Below are 6113 nucleotides of genomic sequence, written 5' to 3'. Positions count from 1 at the left end.
GAATAGTGAAAGAACTTAGAGGAACCATTGGAAATCAAGAAAAGGACTCAAGCACTATATCTTATGCAAGGAAACCAGGTTAGGGGAGCTGGACTCCGTTCTTTTTTAATTGTGTAGTTAATATTGCATGATTAATTGAATAATTGGATGAATATGTCAGGATAAAACTGGGAACTGCCTGGCTTGTGCTAAATTTGCACAAGGCGACTCAACTCTATTATGTCGATTATGGGTTCCAAAGATGGAACCGCTTGGCGGCACGAATTAGCCCTCTAGGCGACGCTTGTGTTCAACCCAATTCTGGGTTTTCCTTGATGAAGGGCTTGGCGGTAGTGATTGAACCGCCAGGCGACGCGAACCATTTTGGTTCGATTTTGGTATTTTCTAGGTTCTTGGATGATTCTGATCGGAGAAAAATGGCATTCGTTTATGTAAGGTTTGGTGGGGATCAAGAATCATCATAATTACGTTGTAATTGGATATTAATTGGAAGAAAATTGGATAAATGTGATTTTAGGGTTGAACAATTGGGGATTTTGATGTCGTGAGGATCATTAGCGATTGAATTGCTTTGGAAAATGTTAATGGACGTGGGTAGACTATGAACTATTATGATTACAAGTGAGTGGCGTGAGAAGTATTGGAGATGTGCAAGGAATGGAAAAATTGGGAAAGGTTAGAGTTCGTAGGTGCAGGAATTCTGGAAAATTTCCAGAAAATTGATGCACCGCCTGGCGGCACGGGGCTTGCAGCTAGGCGCCAACGCAGGGACAGTGAATCTATGTGGTTGCAAGGTAAGGTGTTGGTTCTAGGTGTTGTGGTGTACATTGGTGGCTGGAATAATTCATCTAGGACATACAAAGTATAATTTTAAAAGTGAAGGATGTTGGAGAATTGTTTATGTGGGGAAATTGGTGGAAATATTACTAAAGTCTAATTAGGATGTATTAGAAATGGGATTACCAGAGTGACATGAAGCATAATTCAGTGGGAAATTAGTTTGATGGTGCAGAGGAAGAATGATGGTGGATTGGTGTGATAAGCAGTAGGAGTTCATGAATATGTGTATGTAAGAGTTCAATGGATAAACTTAAGTCTGTTAACTATAAAATAGGACAAAGCATTGACTTAACTGAGTGGTACCAGTAGTGTTCTGAATTAATGTTGACGTTTGGCTTGTATCAAGTGTATAAAGTATGGAATACCCAAAGCCTATGTGTTAGTAAGGATTTTTTAGGGAGATGATTGTGAATGTGAAATTCTGTGTATATTAATTGGGGAGATGATAGTGTATTGTAGGTGATTTTATTGAGCCAAGAGATAAGGACTGGATTGGTTGAGTAAAGATGTGAGTAAAGGAATGGAATACAACACCTAAAGCCAAACCAGAACCAGTACTGCGCCAATACTGGTGTGGCGCCTGGTGAAAAAATGTGACCTTCCAGGCGAAAGTTACCCAACAGAGGAAGATTGAAACGCGAGATGCCTGACGGCAAGGGGTGTCCCGCCAGGCGACACTTGCACGAACAGAGGTATCAGAGGCGCGAGGCGCCTGGTGGTAAGTGTCCCCTGCCAGGCGGTTTGGAGGCCAAATGCGCCAGGCGATACCGTGATGCGAGTAGGGTTGCTTGCTTTGGAGTGTGTGATCTACAAAGTTTAGTGGTGCTTCCAAGGTTGGTTTGCTGGTGTTCCTTGAGTTGTGCTCAGAACGTATCCCTTGAGTTGAGCTCGGGATAGGGGTTAAGCACGTGGCATTCCTCGAGTGTAGCTCGGAATGACATCCCTCGAGTTGAGCTCTGGATGGCGAACGAACACGAGGAACCCTTGAGTTGAGCTCGGGTTGGCGAGTGTTACCGTGTGAGTGTGCTGGTTGTGGCTAGTACAGATGGGTCCAGATAGATTGCCTCCTCAACAATTAGCTTACGAGTTTGGTAGTCTTGGGACGTTACGAATTATGTTCGTATATGGGAACTCCACCTGGCGTTATGGTGTTTGAGCCGTAGCATGGTTTCCTGCACGTGCTCTATCGGTTGTGGCCGATAGGTGTGGCAGCAAGACACCTTGAATTAATCACTAGAAGATGTAGAACACGAATAACATGGTGGTGGCCATGTGATATGAAATCGAATGAGGGAATCTCTCTGGTGTGATTGTATGATAAGTGTGTTTAATATATGTATATGTATTTATATGATTATTTTGTTAAGCTCACCCTATCTGTTTGTGGTTGGCGATGATCGTGTATGTGGTACACGTGAGCAAACGATGTTGTTGTAGGTGGTTTTGGTGAGGCTTAGCTACGGAGCAGGGATAGCTTGGGGAGCTTTTATATTTTATGGTTTTGAAATAAATTGTAAAAGCTTATGACATATTTTATATTATTTCCAGTTTTCTAATTTATGGATTTCGGATTATTTATTTATCTAATAAAGTTTTAAATTTCTCGCGTTTTTGGGAAATGATGTTTTATTAAATGACGAGTATTTAGTATTTTATTTATTTTATTTCTTTAAATATGTAATATCCTGGTGAGATGTTACAGTTGGTGTTGGTCTTGTTGTTAATGGAGGGGAAGAAGGAAAAAGATGAGTAGAGTGAGCTCTCCTGAATGTTTGGAAAATCCGTCTTTTTCTGTGTGGTCCCCTTGGAAGGAGAAGATCCAGATGGGGTTGTGTAAAGGTGATCAAAAAAATCGAGTCCTCTGTTGGTACCTTGGATAGGTAATCATATGAGGGTGTAGGTGGTTGGTGGAAAAGATGTGTGCAGTTAATGGAGATGTGATGTGGAGATATGATGGAAGAAGATGATGCTCGTCGAGGATCTTCCTTTCCCTGGTTCGTGGAGAAGCCCTTGAGAGTGTAAGTCCAAGATAAAGGTGATGGGTGGTAATAAATGGTGATGTCTTCTAGAGTGAAGGGTGGAAGGGGTGTGCAGCGTGAATGTGAGGGTGGTGTGATGTGCATATGGAAAAGTGACATTGGGAAGAGACTAAAGTGATGAGACTATTTCCTTTTTCTCTTGTGTGCGTGAGTTGAAAAGTGAGTTGAGAGAGAAGAAAGTGGGACAAGTGTCATCATGGGAGTAGAAAGGATTTTAAGTGATGTATTAGGATAGGGAAATAAAAGGGAGAGAGAAAAGGTGGGCCATGTGGAAACGTGAGAGTGGAAGGATTGAATGGGTGTGTGAATTAAAACAAGGGAGTATAGAAAATAGCTTTTGGACCAAGTCCATTTTGAAATGTAAACACAAAATTTGTAGGTGTAAGAAGAAATATATTTTATGATTTTTTTTATTTGTTTGTTATTATTATTTCTTTTAATTTTCTTTTCTTTTTCAAATAAATTAAACATTCATCTTTAATTAATTTCTGAAATAGAATGTATTGATCCGGACAAAATTGGGTGTTAATAGTTGTCCATCTCTACTTAAGTTTTACTATATAATATGAAAATTTTACATTTTTTTATTATTGTGGTAAAAGATAAGTAAAGATAGAAACAACAATTTTGTTCGAGTTTTTAAGAGGGGAGTGAGGGTTAAATGTTAAAACTTTAATAAAATAACCAAACAATATGTGAAAACCTCATAAATGTGTAAAAACCTTGACTTAAAAGCAAGAAAGCATGGTGTGCACAATTGGGAGGAAAGTGAGCACAGAGACTCAAAATGAAGTTTTTTTTTTATTTGATAGCAATTATTGTGGGGATTCAAAACGTAGTTCATGGGATAAATGAGTGAGTGCGAAGACTCAAAACGTAGTTTGTGCAAATTTGAAGGGTGAGTACAGACACTCAAACACAGATCGTGTGAATTAACAAAGTAAGTTAGGGAACTCAAAATGTAGTTAATGGGTTAAAAGAGTGAGTGTGTAGACTCAAACGCAGTTTGTGTGAATTAAAAGAGTTAGTGTAGGGACTCAAAATTTGAAAGGTGAGTTCAGGGACTCAAAATTGGAAGGGTGAGCTCGGGGACAAAAATGTATTATTTTTTGGATTGAAAGATTGAGTACGACGACTCAAAATGGTTTTTGGATTAAAAGAATGAACAAGAGGACTCAAAATGATTTGTTTAGGTTTAAAAGATTGAGCCTAGAGACTCAATATAAATTTTTTGAAATATTGAGTGCGGGACTCAATATAAATTTTGAATTAAAAGATTGAACACAGATAACTCAATATGAATTTTTCTTGTTGTCAAAAGATGATTGAAAGATTGAGCATGGGGTCTCGATATGATTTTTTGGTGTGGATTTAAAGATTGAGCAAAAGGACTCAAAATGACCCCCTTATTTTTAAGGATTGAGCACAAAGACTCAAAATGCAATTCCTTTTTTCAAAAGATTGAGCACAGGGAATCAATATGATTCTTTCTTTCTTTTTATTGAAAGATTGCACATGAGGACTCGATATGATTTTTTTTATTGGAAGATTGAGCATGCATGGGGATTCAAAATGACTTTTTTATATGAAAATTGAGCATGGGGAGTCAAAATGCTTTTTTTTTGGATTGAAAGATTAAGTATGGCGACTCAAAATGACCTATTTGGATGGAAGGATTGAGCATAAAGACTCAACATGCAATTCCTTTTTTTCAAAAGATTGGGCACAGGGAATCGATATGATTTTTTTTTTTATTGAAAGATTGAGCACGAGGACTCAAAATGATTTTTTTGATTAAAAGATTGAGGACTCAAAATGATATTTTTATGGAAAAGTTGAGCACGGGGACTCGAAATAGATTTTGGATTAATAATGATTGAGCACGAGGATCAAAATGACTTTTTTTGGATTGAAAGATTGAGCATAGGGACTCAAAATGACTTTTTTGGATTGAAATATTGAGCATGCGGACTCAAATATATATATATATATATATATATATATATATATATATATATATATATATATATATATATATATGTTTTGGATTGAAATATTGAGCATGGGACTCAAAACATATTTTGGATTAAAAACGATTGAGCACGAGGACTCAAAAATGATTTTTTTGGATTGAAATATTGAGCATGGGGACTAAAAAATCTAGTTCGTGTGAAATAAGCTGAGAGCCTTCGTGTGGTTATGCTCAATTTTGCTTCTGATCAATTGCATGATTCATGGTGACAATTGATGAGGCTCCTCCATTGCGGTACTCGCCGGAAAAGCTCTCCAATCTGTGTTCCACCAATCAAAACTCGTAGAGGCGAGGGGAAAACACAGCGGAAGACTCAGTTATGGTGTTCAACACTCGGATTGCTCTCGTATCTCACTGGTTTGGTAACCTTAGGAGGAGAAATCCTCATCTAAAGGGAAATGGGAGCTAAGACGTACGGTGGGAATGATCTCAACCGAACTAACATTCATCAAAAGCTGAAGATTACAAACGATGGCTTGCCTTTTATAGATGAAAAGGTAACCGAGAAAAAACAGAGATTAAAGTCGTCTAACAATGTTTCCTAACGGCTAAAGGTTGAGGAAGAAATGTGAAACCCTAACGCTAACGTATGGAAGGCCGTGAATGGAAACCTAATCTAAAAGAAGAAGAAACACGTGAAGGAGGCCACGAAAAGGTTGAGTGAATCTCAACAGCATGAAATAACCCTAGCCGCTGTGAAGGTTTGCGTGATGTTTGGCTGGCAGAGTGAAATCTGAAGAGGGAAGAGTTGCACGTTCCGTGTTTGGTTGGTCACGCAAAGAAGTGGTAGAATTGGGCTCGTGTCGTGGTGTTGGTTGTAGTAGGATTATGGTGTTGGAAGCAGTTTCAACACAGGCCCCATAAAAGAGAAGGGCGCCTGATGCCTTAAATCACTATTGGCCACAGACACGGAATCCATAATGTTGGCTGCAATAGCAAATTGGAGACTCCGCTTGATGCAATTGGGCTGTTATATGTAGGGCCAATTGTTGTTGCTGCTAAAGAATTTGTTGGCTGCTAGCGTGGAGGTGTGGAGGAGAATTGGGTCGCAGGCCCAATATCAATTGGCAGCTTGGAAAATGACTACAATTAACAAAAGACTAATTAGAATCAACCTTTATTTAATTAAAATAAAAGAAATTAAAAGGAAGGGGCTTAGGCGTTGGCCTAATGCTATAAGCCTTATTGGGGTCACATCATCC

This window comes from Vigna unguiculata, chromosome 10 (genome assembly GCF_037176805.1).
Source record: "Vigna unguiculata cultivar grain cowpea cultivar isolate G323 ecotype 2 chromosome 10, ASM3717680v1, whole genome shotgun sequence".
Lineage (NCBI taxonomy): Eukaryota > Viridiplantae > Streptophyta > Magnoliopsida > Fabales > Fabaceae > Vigna > Vigna unguiculata.
The sequence above is the reverse complement of the archived record's forward strand: the minus strand, read 5'-3'. Positions refer to the sequence as shown.